Raw genomic sequence first — 18,108 nt, forward strand, 5'->3', positions numbered from 1 at the left:
TTCAGATCTCAGTGCTGTACAACATGTATGGGATGTGCTTGAAAGACAAGTTCATGGAGGCCCCTCTTCATAAGTGACAGGACTTAAAAATTGGTCCCCCTTTGTGCAGATACTACAGGGCTCCTCCAGAGATCTTGAGGAGTCCATACTTCCATGGGTCAGAGCAGCTCTGGAAGCACAAGGAAAACCTACAGAATATTAAGCAGGTAGTTTAAAATGTAGCGAAGCAAACCTAGGGGGAAAATGATATACTTACAAAAAAATAAGGGAAACCTCTGGACCCCCAGAGGCTCCCATCATTCTGGCCACCACAGTTGCTCAGACCCCTAAAAAAAATTGACAAGAGCTTGTGGGATTTGTCATTCTAACCGCACACTTATTTATGCACGAGTGTGACTGTTCTGTACCTGCACCAGTACACCTGTACAGTAAGCTGGAGCCGCTCATGCACGGTACTGTGCTGCTATGCAGGCGTGGCTGTACTCGAGTGTGTGCAGCCACATGTGTGTTTGAAGATCTCGATCATCAGGTTCCCAGGCAACTGCGGTGGTTGGGAGGAGGACATGGGAAGCCAACTGAGGATCCAGATACTTGTCTCTTCTTAAGTAAGTACCTAATTATTTCTCTAAGGTATGCCTTGGTCAAACAGAGGCATAGCTAGGGTTTTCAGCGAACGGGGACAAACACAGTTTTTGCGTCCCCCCTATAGGCTGGCCACACATCAGGATGTGGTTGTGGTCATGGGTGGAGTCAAATGTACAAATGCTGTTTAGATAGCCGTATGTGCCCCCACTTCTTCCCTTCGTTTAGATGTGCCCCCTTCCCCATTCAGATAGCCTGATGTGCCCTCCTTTAAATAGCCAGATGTGCCCCTCTATTAATAACCAGATGTGCCTCCTTTAGATAGCCAGATGTGCCCCACTTTTTCTGCTGCTGTTAATGCTTTTGCACTTCTCTGCAGAGGGAGCCACCTCTCACGGACGTGGGAGTGAAGTGGCAGTGCTGGAGCACCCTCACAGTGCTGCGCCCATGGACATATGTTCCCCCGTGCCCACTCATCATAGCTACGCATCTGCGACCAAGTTCTTTTTATATGTTTTGGCTGAGGAGGGAATAGGGCAGATCCTTTTCTCCTGTAAACTGTCCAAAGTCAAAATGTTGAGCAGAGTACAAATACACCTACTCTTTATATTTTTCATATTAGTTAAAAAAAACTAAACTAACAAAAACAAAACTGTATAGTATTAGGCCTTGTTCACACTGGCCGAATGAAAAACTGATCCTGTAAAAACTGTTCCATTTTCCCTTTAAAATGTATCAGGTTGTATGTTGGGCATCGTTTTTTCATCTAGTTGTTTGGTCTTGCTCACCACCTGCTCAGTATACCTGTCGCCATCTAATTCGCGTCCCACCACCACTGCTGGCGCCACCGCTTGGGTCCACTGCACAGGAGGAGTGCCGGTTTACAGATTGGAACTCCAGCAGAAACATGAAGGTTCCCCATTGGATTGTTACAGACCAATGAGAAACCTCAAACCATGGAGGATTCTCATTGATCTGTTGCAATCCACGGGGAGCCTAATGCTTCTGACGGGGCTCAGATCTGTACACCAGCTCTTCTCCCATGCAGCAAACCGAGTGGCGGTACCAACAGTGGCGGAAGACTCAAATGTGATAGCGGAAGGTGAGTAAAAAAAAAAAGACATAGCAAGGGCGGACACACTCTCCATTATCATAGGCTTTCATTGATTTTATCGCCAGTGGCTTTGTCCGGTTGACCTTGAAAAGTCATACTGGACCCATTCAAGTACAAGTTTTTTATGGCAATGTGAACAAGGCCTTACATAATGAAATGTACAGTTGACTGGTCCTAATGAAAGTGCCAGCAAGTCCAGTCCTGCTTATATATCATTGTATCTTTAAAAAAAAGTCTAAAATCATAAATACAGTAGTCAATGAGATGCAAAGAACTGATGCATTTGTTATTATAATTAATTTGTATTTACATAGCGCCAACATCATCCGTAGCGCTGTACATAGTACAAAACAAACATTGGGGAACCTATATACATGAGAAGTCCCAGACACTGTACAATCATGGCATCCAGTAATACAAGTACAAATACAAATACTGTACATACATACATAGTTAATGTATGGATTGAGATATCACTAAAATCACTAAAATTGGTACATGTTCATATGGTAAATTACAGCAAAATCGGAAACAATAGGAGGAGGTCCTTGCCCTTGCAATCTTACAATCTAGAGGGTAGTAGGGTGGAAACAATAGGAAAGGAGACACAGGGGTTAATGGATGGAGCAGTGAGCTTCCAATGCTTCATATAGCAGATTATAGGCTTGTCTGAATAGGTGTGTTTTCGGAGTACGTTTGAAGGTTTCCAGGCTCGGAGCATGACGGACATGTGGGAGAGAGTTCCAAAAAAGAGGGACAGCCTGTGAGAACTCCTGACTGTGAGAGTAAGAAGAGGTGACCAATCTAGAGAACAAAAGGGTCTCCTGTGAGAAATGGAGGTTCTGGGTGGGGAAGTATCTGGAGATAAATGAGAAAGTGTATGGAGGTGACAGCTAGTGTAGAGCTTTGTACGATAGCATGAGAAGTTCAAACTGGATCCTTTGGGTAATAGATAACCAATGGAGAGATTGGGTGTCACACGGCTGTCCCCAGTACAGCGCTGCCGTAGATCGCAGCACTGTACAGAGTAGACGCCGTCTAACAGTGGCGATCGCCGCTGGGAGCCTGATGATGTAGCGGAGCTCCGTCATTCAAGCGGAGATACGTGTGCGATGCTCGCAATCTCCTGCAAAACCCTGCCCCAGGACTTGACGTTAATTGGCATGGAGTGGTCCTGGGGCTGCCGCCGCATTCACGCCAATCGTCGTTACGTGGTTGGCAACTAGTTAACAGTATTGGGGTGGCTGGACCCAACTTTCATATTTCTCCGAAACTCTCCGCTAACATTCAGTAATGATATACAGTAAATAGCTATAGGCATAATGGGTTCAATATCAGAATGTGTTCAAATTAGTGATTTACCCGAAAATTATGAATAAAGATTTTTTCACGTCCGCAAAAAATAAACAGAGCTTAATTCCCGGGTCGAAAGGACAATAAATCAGAGCATTAAGCTGCCAAACTAGGGTATAATCTCTGTGATGTTGCTTTAATTTGTAATTAATTATTGTAATCGCTGGCTTTATTCTCACCTAATAGCCATGCCTCATCCCATAAATTACAGACTCCGGCGTACACAAATGAACGAGCCTGCTATTAGCCTCTGCCAATCACAGCAATCCTCCGCTCGGAGAACCACTGCCGCTAATTTTATAATTGAAGCTGAATGCTACGTTATCATTTAGCATCTGGTTACATTAAAAAAATATATGTTTTTCCTGAGAAAACATTTTTTTCCTGAGAGGTCAGAACTGTGCCCAGGCTGACCAGTTTTCAAGGTGCAACCTAACTAGCGAAAAGCGCATGAAGAGCCTGATTTTCCCAAGGATGCAAATCACTGGAGCTCATTGGATATTCAGGCCTCGTTCACATGGGAACCTGGAGGCGGAGCATCCAGTCATCTGTCCAATGGATGGAAACCTGAGCACGGCAGCAGCTGCACTCAGTGGTGATATGAGGCAGTTGTTTTTGCTGCTGTGTAACCACACAACATAATGTGAGGGGGATAGGGCTAAGGCCGCATATAGCACATGGGGCCATGTGTGACCACACTGTCGTCTGAGACGTCAAGTCCCAATCCCTGCCAGGCGACAGCCCTCCTACTTGTATACCTGGTTTTAAACTCCTAAAACTATACTTATTTTTAACAAATATTTTAAACAATTATATATTTCAGATTCACATCAATTAAACACTGGTAGAATTAGAACCTCCTTATTTTCTTTCTTCGGATATAACAACTGCTGCTTTCTTTCACAAATACAGTTCAGCACAGAGCAGGCTCATCCACCAGGCAACATAGACAGGTGTCTGGGGCCTACTGGGTGTCCATAGCCCCCCCAGCCACCTTGTCTGGCCTAACCAATTGAAAGAATGGCACACCTGTCGGCAGTGGATGCTGCTGCAGGATCCCAGTAGCAGCGTAATCAAGATAATCAGGGGTCCAAACACAGTCCTAATCAGGAGCAATGTGAATCCTTTATTGTTCCAGCAGAAACACATTATGACATCTGACCACCACAGTTTTGTAAAGGCATAGGCACTAGGCAGACAAAAACATACCTTGACAAAGGGGACCTGAAACGATCGTTGTGTGAGGGTCAGATGTCATAACGTGTGCTGGAGCAATAAAGACAGGGGCGTCGCTAGCCCCAAAGATCAGTGGCACGTGCCCCAGATCTATTCTGTAGTGCCCCAGATATCCCCCAGGCAGAGTAGAGCCACCACAGCACCGAGCATGGCACCATACAGTACCCAGCATGCTCCAAAGAGGCACCACAGCACCCACCATTTCATTACACAGTACCCACCATGGCATCACAGCACCCAGCATGGCATTACAGCACCCAGCGTGCCTCATAGAGGCATAATAGCTCCCAGCATGACACCATAGCACCCAGCATGGCACCACAGCACACAGCAGTGAGGGGTATGCTGAGTGCTATGGTGCTTCTATTTGGGCATATTGGGTGCTGTGATGCCATGCTAGATGCTGTGATGGCTTTATGGGGGCATGCAGGGAGCTGTGGGTCTTCTATGGGAGCTTGCGGGGAGTTGTGGTGCCTCACTGGGAGGCCTGTTGAAGCATGGGAGGGGGTCCACTAGAAGGCCAGGGAATGATATGGGGGGGGGACTGACAGCAGGCCGCCTCACCCAGCAGAAAGCCAGACCAGCCAGTATAGATGCCAGGTAACACTACCTATTTATGCTGAATTTTGGTTATTTTACTTTAATTGGGGGGGGAAGGGGCTTCAGCCAACACTTCGCTGGGCAGGTCTACTTGGACCGCTGTTAAGTTCATGTAAATTTGGCCCCACCCATGACCACGCCCACATTCTGCTGCGTGGCCACACCCATCTTTTGGCTGGCGTGCCCAAAAATGCACAGAATCGCTTAGAATCCTAGCAACACCCCTGAATAAAGGATTTACATTGTTCATGATTAAGACTGTTTGTGGACCCCTCTCTTGATTTCTTTCTCTGACCTTACCAAAAAGACCACAAGGGGGCCCCAAATCTACTACCTTGCCTAAGGCCCCATTACTTCTTAAGCCATCTCTGGTTCAGCATCTAAAAGCACTGTGTTCTTGTAACTTTCCGACTCTGTAAGAGTTTCCAGATTCCAAGCGATCTTTGTAAAGGGAGATGACATTATTCAGAATAAAGAGCTGTGTGGATAATCCAGAAGACAGAAGGAGCGCGGTAGAGAGAAGCATGCCCTCGCAGTTTCCGCACGCCCTTCCACTCTTCAGCGTGCTCCCCTCTGCACCTCTGGCTGGAGATTGGCATGGCTGTCTGATCTTCAGGCCTTGATGCTTTCAGTTGTGAAGTGCTGTAAGCTGGAGTTTTATTCCACAGGAGTCTGCGCGCATCGCAGCAACATGAAAGCGCAGCCGCCCTCTGCTTAATGCCTCCGTTCCCTGCTAACAGGCAGAGCTCAGATGTCAGTAGGGCTACAAAGTGTGAAGAACATAACTGCTCAGACTTAAAGTGAACCTCCAGACTAAAAATCTACTAAGCAGCACCCCAAAGGCTTGGTGCTTCTATAACAGTTTCACAGCATCACAACTTTGTTTTTCTTACCCAAGCCTCATTTTTAGATGCACAGAAGAAAACTGCCACGGGCATTTTTCCCTGATGCTGTGCAAAGCATGATGGGATTTCTGATGTTGTTGCTCTCCTTCTGCTGTTTTGGTGCAATTTTTTTTTTAATTTTGAATTTCAGATTTGAAGCCTAGCGCGCGGCTGGGAGGGGTAATCAGGACACAGGACAGTTGGAACTCTCTCATGCTCCCTGTCACCTCCATTCAACCAAAAAGATGGCTGCCCCATGAAAAAGATGGCTGCCCCCATGAAATCACAAACATTTGCCCGTTCTTTTAAAACAGGGTGGGTAAGAGATTATATTACCTATATATTTTAATTAATGTAGAGATGACTCGAACCTCCAATTTTCGGTTAGAGAACATCGAATGCGAACTTCCGCAAAAGTTCGGTTCGCACGAACTTTCGCGAACCGCAATAGACTTCAATGTGGAGACGAACTTTGAAAACTAGAAACATTTATGCTGGCCACAAAAGTGATGGAAAAGATGTTTCAAGGGGTCTAACACCTGGAGGTAGGCATGGATTAGTGGGATAGACGCCAAAAGTCCCGGGGAAAATCTGGATTCGATGCAAAGCAGCGTTTTAGGTTGCTTTCACAGTGAGACGTTACAGGCGCACGTTAGTGCAGCCTGTAATGCACCCCAACGCACAGCAATGTAACTGCAATGGGCTGTTCACAGTGCCCACGTTGCGTTACATTGTAACGCTGCACGTCAATCTAAAGTGCAGCATGCTACGGCGTTAGAGCGGCTTTGCCGCGTTAGCCTGCTTGCACAGGCGCAGTGATTAGCCACATGGCTAATTAATATTCACTGTACTGTGCTGCTGACGTCACTGGTGGGACCACGTGATGCGGAGTGTTCCGCTCACATGGTCTCCACCAGCGCATGCGTACTATAGTACGCATCACAGACACATCAAAGAGCCGCTTAACGCGGCTCTTTGCTAACGTCCTCTGCCACCACCACCATGCGTTGCGACCTTAACGTAGCACCTAACGCAACGTCTTAGTGTGAAAGAAGCCTAAAGGGCAGAGAAATCATGCATGCTAAATTGGAGGCCTAAAGTGCTTTAAAACATCTTGCATGTGTATACATTAATCAGGGAGTGTAATTTGAGTGCCGCTTTACACCGACACACCAAACTCACTGTGTAACGCACCGCAAACAGCTGTTTGTGTAGTGATGGCCGTGCTGGACTGGTGCGCACCATGGCCAGAGTGCAGGTGATGGCAGTTTTCAAGCCCATATGGTCGGGCTGAGGTAGCTGAATGACAGAACAACAGTGACTGAGTTTCCAGCTGATGAAATTTGGTCTGTCCACAATGAAGCAACAACCTTATTATCTATCTTCTTGGATCAGGTATGCCCCCCCAACCTCAGCACACTAATTTAGCCGGTCATCGCTTGATTGTGATACGCAAGCCCCTTGTACATGCCTTTTGATTTGTTGTTACAGCCGCAGTGCACCCACCAGAAAAAATTGTTCTCGTTTTTGTTAGCGGCCGCTGCTAGCAGTGGCCTTAAAAATTCAGGAATCCACCTGGAGTCCTGGACCCTGTTGGTGGTGGTGGAGAAGGCAGTCACACGGCGTGCAGGCACAGATGCTGTGTGTGGGGACTGACTTAGTGTTTGGGCATGCCTGACCGTGCTTTGCAGACCAGGCATCCGTGATCAGATGGACCCTTGACCCAACGCTGTGTGCCAGAGATGACACCACTTGCCTTTTAACATCACGGTACAGTTTGGGTATCGCCTTTTTTGAGAAATAATTGTGTGATGGTATCTTACACTGCGGTGTGTGGCTTTGCTTTTGTGTGCTGATTTTCCTCGGGTGGTCATCACATTGCAGTTTGTGCTTTGTAATCATGTGCCTTCGTAAGCTAGTTGTCCCTACGTGGGTTTTGGTCTTTCCACGGCTCAATTTTCGGTGGCAGAGAGTACAGATGGCATTGCTCTCATCTGAGGCAGACACACAAAACAATTTTCATACACCGCTGAGCCCTGGGGTAATCAAAAAAGTAATGCTGACCAGCACTTGCCAATTCTTAAAACACAGAATATTTATTCACAAAAAAGAGTGAATAAAAATAGCCATGACATCCGGACTCCCAGAATGTAACTATAACTCTACTAGTAAGTATAGCTCTTAGCTGCATACATTGGCATGAGGACTTCCTCCAGAATAGGTTACGCCTCCATTGCAGCCCAATTCTAGTCACAGCGGACTGTCGCCGTTTCGAACGGATAAACTGCTCTTTGTCAAGTGAAAGGATGTCACTTTTGCCTGCCTAAACCCTATTTATACCCCTCCCCCCTAAGCTATAGCCAATCGCTACAGAGGTGGACCTGATGGGGAACTGGAAGCAAACTCCAAAACATCCAATCACCTACCTGGATAGGCAAATTTGAAAAGCTGTTAACTGGGAGTGTGTAAAACGTCATGTCCACCAATCACAATCCAAAACTTCATATTTATGCGTAAAACCGGTCACATTAGACGCGTCAAAAAACGTTGCATATTTGAAATGCAAGACGCATCAAAAATTTACGCATCACTTACACATATGTACGCATGGATAAATTCAATGCCATCTAGTGGCCACATAAGAGAATGCACCTCAAAAATACAATTCTGCTTTGCCATAAGCTCCCATCAAATACCAATAGACACATGGGTCCTAAAAATACTGGACATCCATACATACCGCGCATTTAGGTTTCATTTGAGGGACAGCAAAGCAGAATAGAATATCCAGGTATTGTTCACCAGATGTGAAGTACTCCCATCCGGTAACAGTAAAAAAGGGCGCAGGAGGCTAGTGGACAAATCGAGCGCCGCCATTCACTCCCATAATAAATATCGTTTAATGGGCGCCCGATAGGAAAAAAGGGCGCCGGAGAAAAATAACGTTTTAAAAGCGGCGCCCGGAGACTTAATGTTTTATTACTGCTTCTCATGATTACACATTATTTAATGATTTATACATTTTTTAATATTATTTTTAAACGAAAAACAGTACAATATTTTTTTCAAACATTATTTTTAAACGAAAAACAGTACAATTTTTTTTTTTTACATTATTTTTAAACGAAAAAACCGCACAATATGTTTTTGAAACGTTATTAATGCTTATCACAGGGGGAGTCTTAGGTTTAGGCACCAACAGGGGGGTCTTAGGTTTAGGCACCAACAGGGGGGTCTTAGGTTTAGGCACCACCAGGGGGGTCTTAGGTTTAGGCACCAACAGGGGGTCTTAGGTTTAGGCACCAACAGGGGGGTCTTAGGTTTAGGCACCAACAGGGGGTCTTAGGTTTAGGCACCAACAGGGGGGTCTTAGGTTTAGGCACCAACAGGGGGGTCTTAGGTTTAGGCACTAACAGGGGGGTCTAGGGGTTAGGGGTAGGTACAGGGAGGGTTACTTAGGCACCAACAGGGGGGGGGGGGGTCTTAGGTTTAGGCATAAACAGGGGGGTCTAGGGGTTAGGGGTAGGTACAGGGAGGGTTACTTAGTAATTTTTTTTTAAACGTTATTATACGTTTCACTATTTAAACGAAAGATTAACGTTTTTACAATCGCCGATTTAATGCACATTATTTAATGATTTATAACTTTATAAAACATTAATTTTAAACGAAATACAGTACAATACATTTTTAAACGTTATCCATGCGTATCGTTTAAAACCCCGCGCCCTTTTTTCCCAGCGCCCCTTTTTAACGTACGCACTCCCATCCTATCATCCTAAAAATTAAAAAGAATTTTTAATGAAAACACATTATAAAAAGAGGGATAAATGGGTTAATTAAAAACAAAATGACAAAAATAGTGAAAAAATATTGAATGGGCTGCAATGTGGCAATCAACCTTTACATTAATCAATAAAGTCAGATTACAGGTAACAGGTCATATTCCCGGTTTAGACCCCGGGGATGTAAAGTCCCCAATTGTCTGATCCACCATGCTTCGGCCTTAAGGAGTAATTTTAAACGATCCTCCTGGTCTATGAATCTGCTGTAATACTTGAAAACGTAATGACGCCACCCCATGTGACCTTTCAGTAAAATGGGCAGAAACTGCCTGTTCCATTTGTTTTTTTCTAATCGCGGATTTGTGGGCAGAGATCCTATCTTTCACCCTCTGAGTGGTTTGGTCCACATACAATAGCCCACATGGGCACTTTATACAATATACTACAAATTTAGAGTTGAAGTCAAAAAAACCTTTCAGTAAGAGATTTCTTCCACTCAGATGGTGTCGGACAGAGTCACCACCCAAAACATTTCCGCACTCGACACAATCTCTACAGGGGAAAGTTCCCCTCCTTCTCGTGCCTACATTGTCAACTGAAGGACCCAAATCTGACCTTACTAACTTGTCCCTAAGCGAGGGTGCCCATCTGAAGGAGAACAAAGGAGGGTCCCTAAATTCAGGAACCCTCGGAAGTGCCCACTTTACTGAAAGGTCACATGGGGTGGCGTCATAACGTTTTCAAGTATTACAGCAGATTCATAGACCAAGGAGAGGTGGGGATCGTTTAAAATTACTCCTTAAGGACGAAGCATGGTGAATCAGACAATTGGGGTCTTTACATCCCCGGGGTCTAAGCCGGGAATATGACCTGTTACCTGTAATCTGACTTTATTGATTAATGTAAAGGTTGATCGCCACATTGCAGCCCATTTAATATTTTTTCACTATTTTTGTCATTTTGTTTTTAATTAACCTCTTTATCCCTCTTTTTATAAAGTGTTTTCATTAAAAATTCATTTTAATTTTTAGGATGATAGGATGGGAGTACTCCACATCTGGTGAACAATACCTGCATATTCTATTTTGCTTTGCTGACCCTCAAATGAAACCTAAATGCAGTGGTATGTATGGATGTCCAGTATTTTTAGGACCCATGTGTCTATTGGTATTTGATGAGAGCTTATGGCAAAGCAGAATTGTATTTTTGAGGTGCATTCTCTTATGTGGCCACTAGATGGCATTGAATTTATCCATGCGTATATATGTGTAAGTGATGCGTAAATTTGATGCTGATGCATCTTTCGTAATAATTATGCGACTTTTTTTGACGCGTCTAATGCAACTGTTTTTTTACGCATGAATATGACGTTTTGGATTGTGATTGGTGGACATGACGTTTTACACACTCCCAGTTAACGGCTTTTCAAATTTGCCTATCCAGGTATGTGATTGGATGTTTTGGAGTTTGCTTCCAGTTCCCCATCAGGTCCACCTCTGTAGCGATTGGCTATAGCTTAGGGGGGAGGGGTATAAATAGGGTTTAGGCAGGAAATAGTGACATCCTTTCACTTGACAAAGAGCGGTTTATCCGTTCGAAATGGCGACAGTCCGTTGTGACTAGAATTGGGCTGCAATGGAGGCGTAACCTATTCTGGAGGAAGTCCTCATGCCATTGTATGCAGCTAAGAGCTATACTTACTACCAAGAGCTATAGTTACATTCTGGGAGTCCGGATGTCATGACTATTTTTATTCACTCTTTTTTGTGAATAAATATTCTGCTTTTTAAGAATTGGCAAGTGCTGGTCATCTTTACTTTTTTGCTTCCATCAAGTCTGTATCCGCCACACAGGCTAGACCTGGCACAGCCGTTGAAGCAAGATAGGTGTGCTGTCAAAGAAGTACAAAACAAAGAGCCCTGGGGTAATGGCACTTTGGTGGTGGCGGCCAACTGAGTGTTTTGTGGGGTGCCAGAATCAGAGCAGGAGGAGGAAGATATGTTACTCTTCCGTGCGGAAGCTGAGAAAGATGAGGTGTTCTGTGTTAAATAGTCAACTACGTCCTGACAATATTGGGGGTTGATGGCACGTCCCTTCTTCTGAACACTGTAGTTTGGTCCAGGGCCGCACGAAATCACATCAGCACAACCTCGAACAGACTTGCTGGGTGGCCTTCCTCTGGGTCTGCCTCTGCCTCTACCTGTTTTGTCCATATTGGGGGGGGGGGGGGGGGGATGAAGTGAAAGGTATGCAGTGACTTGACTAATACAATGTGCAGTCACACAGGTGCAGTTAACAGGTATGCATGGAGTGATATATCACACTGTGTAGGCTCACGTAGGTAGGTGGGTGCACTGAACAGGTAGGTATATGCAGTGATGGGTATTACAAATGTGCACCTGTCACACACACGTACCGTGAACAAGTGCAATGACTGGTGGTATTAACAGTGCGTGCGCTCATTTAAGTAGGTAGGTAGGTACACTGAACTGTGAACAGGTGCAGTGATTGGGATGGGATTACAAATGTGCAGCTGCTTGTCACACACACAGGCAATCACTGAATGTGCTGGGCCTGGCAGTGGCACAGTAGGAATTAAGGGACAAAGGCCAGCTGCGACTGACTGACAGGGCTGTATATAATGCAAGTGGGCCACACACACAAGAAAAAATAGATCACAAGAACAAGATTAGCTCTCAAAAGAGCTGTTGAGGGGTGCTTTTTTAGCAATAAGAATCAGCAAGGAGCAAGCTAACAAGCCTACAAGAGCCTAACTAAGCTTTCCCTATGTGAGTCTGCAGCAGCTCTCACTTCTCTAATTACTGCAGGCACACGAGTGAGTCCAATGCCTGACGCTGCCTGCCTTTTATAAGGGGGAGGGGCCTCCAGGAGGGAGTGTAGCATGATGGGCTACAATGTGCCTGCTGACTGTGATGTACAAGGTCAAAGTTGACCCTAATGATGTAGTATAGGAGGCGGGTCGAACCGCCATAAAGTTCGCGAACCACCGAAAGTTCGCCGAGAACCGTTTGCGGTCCAACCGTTCGGGCCATCTATAAATTAATGTAACTTAATGACAGTATGTTTGTTTAGGCTGAAGTTCCTCTTTAAAATGTGGTTAGCCACTCTTGGGTTAGAAAACATCAAGTTTATAAGTCATTTTTTTTTTTTTTTGGGAAAGGTAGATTGATCCCTAACAAATTCACTATCATTTTTAAAGGAGTACTGTAGGGGAATAGGGGGAAAAAAGAGTTGCAGTTACCTGGGTAAGTTCAACTCTTTTTTTCTCCTACCCCCCTACAGTAGTCCTTTAAAGAAGATCTACGGTGTGAAAATAAAATGCACACCTCAGATCAAAAGTATCTAACAACTTGACCACCCCCAGAGTCCAACTAAAAACCTTTGGAGGCAGAGCTTTCTGTCATGCTCCTCTACTCTTTGGAATGCCTTACCACTCCCAATCAAGACTGTTCTAATCCGGGACATGTTTATATAAAAACTGAAGCGCCACCTGTTAAGTCTGGCTGGAATCTAGGATCACATCACTTTTTTTCCACATAACACATCACTATTTACTGATCTGAGACAAGCTTATACGCTTTGGGTCATAAGGGAGAAAAGCACTTTACAAATATCTTGTTGGTGTTGTAGCACAGGCAGCAGAAGTTTATATCCCAGTAGCAAGAAAAAAAATTCTAACCACTTGACCACTGAGGGGGTTTTCCTCTTCTGGACCAGAGCAATTTTCACCTTTCAGTGCTCCTCCCTTTCATTCGCCAATAACTTAAGCACTACTAATCACAACAAACTGATCTATATCTTGTTTTTTTCACCGCCAATTAGGCTTTCTTTGGATGGTACATTTTGCTAAGACATATTTTATTCCAAATGAATTTTAATGGGCAATAATAAGAAAAAAAAAGGAAAAAAAATCATTATTTCTCAGTTTTCGGCCATTATAGTTTTAAAATAAAATGTTCTACTGTGGATCACACATTTTATTTGCCCATTTGTCCCGCTTATTATCACAACTTTTAAAATATTTCCCTAGTACAATGTATGGCACCAATATTTTATTTGTAAATAAAGGTGCAATTTTTCAATTTTGCATCCATCACTAATTACAAGCCCGTAATTTAAAAAAAATAACATTAATATACCCTCTTGACATACATGTTAAAAAAAAAGTTCAGTCCCTAAGGAATGTATGTATTTTTTAAAATTGTCATTTTATTTTATTTTTTTATGCAAAAGTTTAATTTGAGTATTATAGGAGAGTGTGGGAGATAACGGGTTAAATGTATGTGTAGGTCTTTTATTAAAAAAAAAGTATGTAGGTTTAATTTTAGTATTACTATTACTGAGCATACTATTAGTACGTGAACAGGAAGTAATGTGTGGACTTGTTACTTCCATAATTACAATGACCGCAGGCATTTCATTGATGCCGGCGATCATTGAGACGGGGACTTAAATTAATGAATGGGAACTACGTTCCTATGAATTCATCTCCCCTCTAATGATCGGCGGGGAGAACGCATGCGGGAGCGAGTGGGAGTGCACGGCGGCAATAAATTAATATCTACGTCCCTGGGACTGCAGATGAAGTCCTGAGGGACATAGATATACTGCACTTGGTGAAGCAAATAGTTAAAATCGGACAACTTGTGCCATAAAATCCAGGTTTTGTTGGTTAGCCACACCTCCTTTCTGAAAAAAACTGCCTTTGCAAACACAACTTAAAAATGGTGTCATCAGTGTGTGGGAGGTGTGACCTGAGGGGTACATGTGCCACTGTGGCAGCCTATCACAGAGGGGAGAGGGAAAAAGAGAAGTAGTGCGGTGCAGCTACAGTATGTTGCATTCTGGAGCCACCACAATGTTTCCCTGTTGGTTCATGAAGTTGTCTGCAATTGTTGCATTGGATAAAAAAAGAGGGGGGCAGTCATGGTAAGTATCTTTTTCACTTTGGAATTTACAGCAGAAGTCTACTTTCATAGGCAAATGCAGGGGGGTATTACAGCTGCCCAGAGTCCCCCCCCCCCAGATCAGGGCAGGTGCAGTGTCTGGGGACAGGCACAAGTTGAGACACCAGAATATCTGCAAGTATCCTGCAGCTCACAGCACCGCCCCCCTTTTTTCCCTGCTACAGTTGACTTTGGATGTAGCAGCAGCGTGAGTACAGAGCATGGAGCAGCTCTGGGGAACTTAACAGTCAGGGATGAGCACAGCCCTGTGCCCTGCTGTTGTGTCCTTCGGCTGTCCTCATTACTATCTGTATCCAAACCGCTCCTGTCCTGATCAATCCTGTTGTCGATTGGGAGCAGATCGGACATTTAGGAAATGCCAGATCCTATCACCCGGATAGAAAATTGCATTATGTGTACACAGCATGATGTTCTACCATATTATTATACTGTATTGTGCGGGTTGAGGGACACCTTTCAGGAACACCTTCCCCAACCCCCCTCCCCCCGCCCTTGAAAATCCAGGGATTTCCCCTGTCTTTAAATGGAAAACGAGAGATATTTATTTAATGCAAGTAAGCATGAAATCCTTCATGAGTCTTTTGTTTATGCGTAATGAATCCAGCAAATCCTCCTTGATTACTCAATACAACAGGCTCTGCTTGCTTTTGCGGTACCCTGTATAACTAGCATATGCCTAGTTATCGACTTGTTAGATGGAATGTTATAGGTATACAAAGGCACCAAAAGAATAAAAGTATCTAAAACGTTTTAAAAATAGAGGAGGCAGCGGTGGACTTACCTCCTCCAAGCAGACACAAGATAATATTGATGTAATATCAATAAAGCTGTTTATTTATACACTCCCAAAAAAAAACATACAACGCGTTTTGCAAGATTGACCCCCCTTCTTCAGGCAATAGGGATGAAGCATATACTGTAGGTTGAAGACAGAAGGCATGGCTAAGTGAGGCTTGCATAAGAACACTGCGAAAAGTAGCAATGGAGTATAATTCACTGGTGTAATCAAATGCATATTACCAAAATATACCGTATTTTTCGGAATATAAGACGCACTTTTTCTTCCCCAAAACTGGGGGTAAAAAGTGGGTGCGTCTTATATTCCAAAGGTACGGTATTTTTGCCCCATAACATACTTACCGGATCCTGCCGCCGCGATCCTCGCCTCCTTCGTCTGTCCGCCGTCATCCAATGTCGCAGCAGCAGTCATCAGAGGGTCCAGCAATCCCATCCAGTATCCCCGCTCTTTAAGTGTCCAAGTCGCCGGCTCCTGTTCACTGCAGCCATGCTTGTATGCAGGCTCGCGGTGATCACCCGGTGATTACACGCTGCTGGGGCCGCCTTCCTCCATAGTTACGGCGTCCTCTTCTTAGATACAGTGACCCCTTCTGTGTGACGAGCGGCGCATGTGCGCCGGGGTCACGCATGACGTCAGGCGCACGTGCGCCGCTCGTCACGCAGAAGGGGGCACTGTAACTAAGAAGAGGACGCCATAACTATGGAGGACGGCGGCCCCGGCAGCGCGTGATCACCGCGAGCCTGCATACAAGCATGGCTGCAGTGAAGAGAAGACGGCGACTTGGACACTTAAAGAGCGGGGATACTGGATGGGATTGCTGGACCCGCTGATGAAACCTAGTGGGACCCTCAGATGACGGCTGCTGCGACTCTCGGATGATGACAGGCAGATGGAGGAGGGGAGGATCGCGGCGACAGGATCAGGTGAGATGCAGCAGGGGTGTAGTGTAGTGTAGTTTGGTTTGGCTGGAGGGGTGACTTAGTGAAGTGTAGTGTAGTTTTGGTTGGCTGGAGGGGTTACTTAGTGAAGTGTAGTGTAGTTTAATTTGGCTGCAGGTGTTAGTGAGGGAAGTGTAGTATACTGTAGTGTAGTGTAGTTGTTGTAGTAGGGGTTAGTGAAGTAATGTGTAGTTGATGGGGGCAGCAGGGGTAAGGGAAGTGTAGTGTAGCAGGTGTTAGTATAGATGGGCAGTGTAGCTTAGATAAAGACAGTTTTTGGGGAGTTAGAGGTCCATAAGAAGCCCCTGCACCATAGACGCACCTAGGTTTAGTTTATTTTTTTTTCCTGATTTTTGCCCTCTAAATCTAGGTGCGTCTTATATGCCGGAGCGTCTTATATTCCGAAAAATACGGTAGGTGATAAGATTTGATAATTGTAAAATTATATTAATATTGGGCTCTCTGTGTCCCTCTTTTGCTTAGATGGAATGTTAAATGGACAGCCCAGGAAGCCCCCCCCCCCCCCCCCAGTCCTAGATGGATTGTGACAGGTTTGGTAAAGCAAACCTGAAGTGAACATAAACTAATGAGATCAACAATTGTATGTATAGTTCCACTACTAAATGCAATTTTCTTGGAATCCCACAATTTTATTTTGTATGGTAATATACCAGTGGTGTTAGTTAGATATTTCATCCTTCTACCCCATTGCACTCTGGGAGACCAAGTGCTGTTTCTAATCACTTTGGAGCACATGACAAACGAACATTTTGCAGTGATGCTCCTTGCCAGTAGTGTTGGGCGAACAGTGTTCGCCACTGTTCGGGTTCTGCAGAACATCACCCTGTTCGGGTGATGTTCGAGTTCGGCCGAACACCTGGTGGTGTTCGGCCAAACTGTTTGGGTTCGCCCGAACGGCTCAATGTCTGGCCGAACAGGGCCCCTGTTCGGCCGAACAGGGCCCTGTTCGGCCAAATACGGCCCCCCTATGGGGTCGCAGGCATAAGGGGGGAGCATGCCCCGATCGCGGGGGGGGGGGGGGGTCGGAAATTCCCCCCACCCCCTCCGCTAGCGCTCCCCCCCTCTGCCCGCTTCCCCATACAAAAGTTTAAGGAAAGTAAAATAATACCGGTGGTAGTGGCTGGCAGTGGCACTGTGAAGTGAGTCAGGAGGAGGAGTCCAGAGAGTGACGCGTTGAGGGAGGCCGGGCAGCGGGTGGTTCAGCGGTAGTACCCTTGTGGTACTTCCGCCCTTTCTCTGACCTCACGTCCTCTGCGTGATGACGCATACGAGGGTACGCGTGACGCGTACCCTCGTATGCAGAGGACGTGAGGTCAGAGAAAGGGCGGAAGTACCACAAGGGTACTACCGCTGAACCGCCCGCTGCCCGGCCTCCCTCAACGCGTCACTCTCCGAAATCCTCCTCCTGACTCACTTCACAGTGCCACTGCCAGCCACTACCACCGGTATTATTTTACTTTCCTTAAAGAGAATCTGTATTGTTAAAATCGCACAAAAGTAAACATACCAGTGCGTTAGGGGACATCTCCTATTACCCTCTGACACAATTTCGCCGCTCCTCGCCGCATTAAAAGTGGTTAAAAACAATTTTTAAAAGTTTGTTTATAAACAAACAAAATGGCCACCAAAACAGGAAGTAGGTTGATGTACAGTATGTCCACACATAGAAAATACATCCATACACAAGCAGGCTGTATACAGCATTCCTTTTGAATCTCAAGAGATCATTTGTGTGTTTCTTTCCCCCTGCAGTTCTCATGCACTGAAGTTTCAGACTGCTCGTTTCTTCCTGCAAACAGCTTTGCCCT

This window comes from Hyperolius riggenbachi, chromosome 3 (assembly GCF_040937935.1).
Source record: "Hyperolius riggenbachi isolate aHypRig1 chromosome 3, aHypRig1.pri, whole genome shotgun sequence".
Classification (NCBI taxonomy): domain Eukaryota; kingdom Metazoa; phylum Chordata; class Amphibia; order Anura; family Hyperoliidae; genus Hyperolius; species Hyperolius riggenbachi.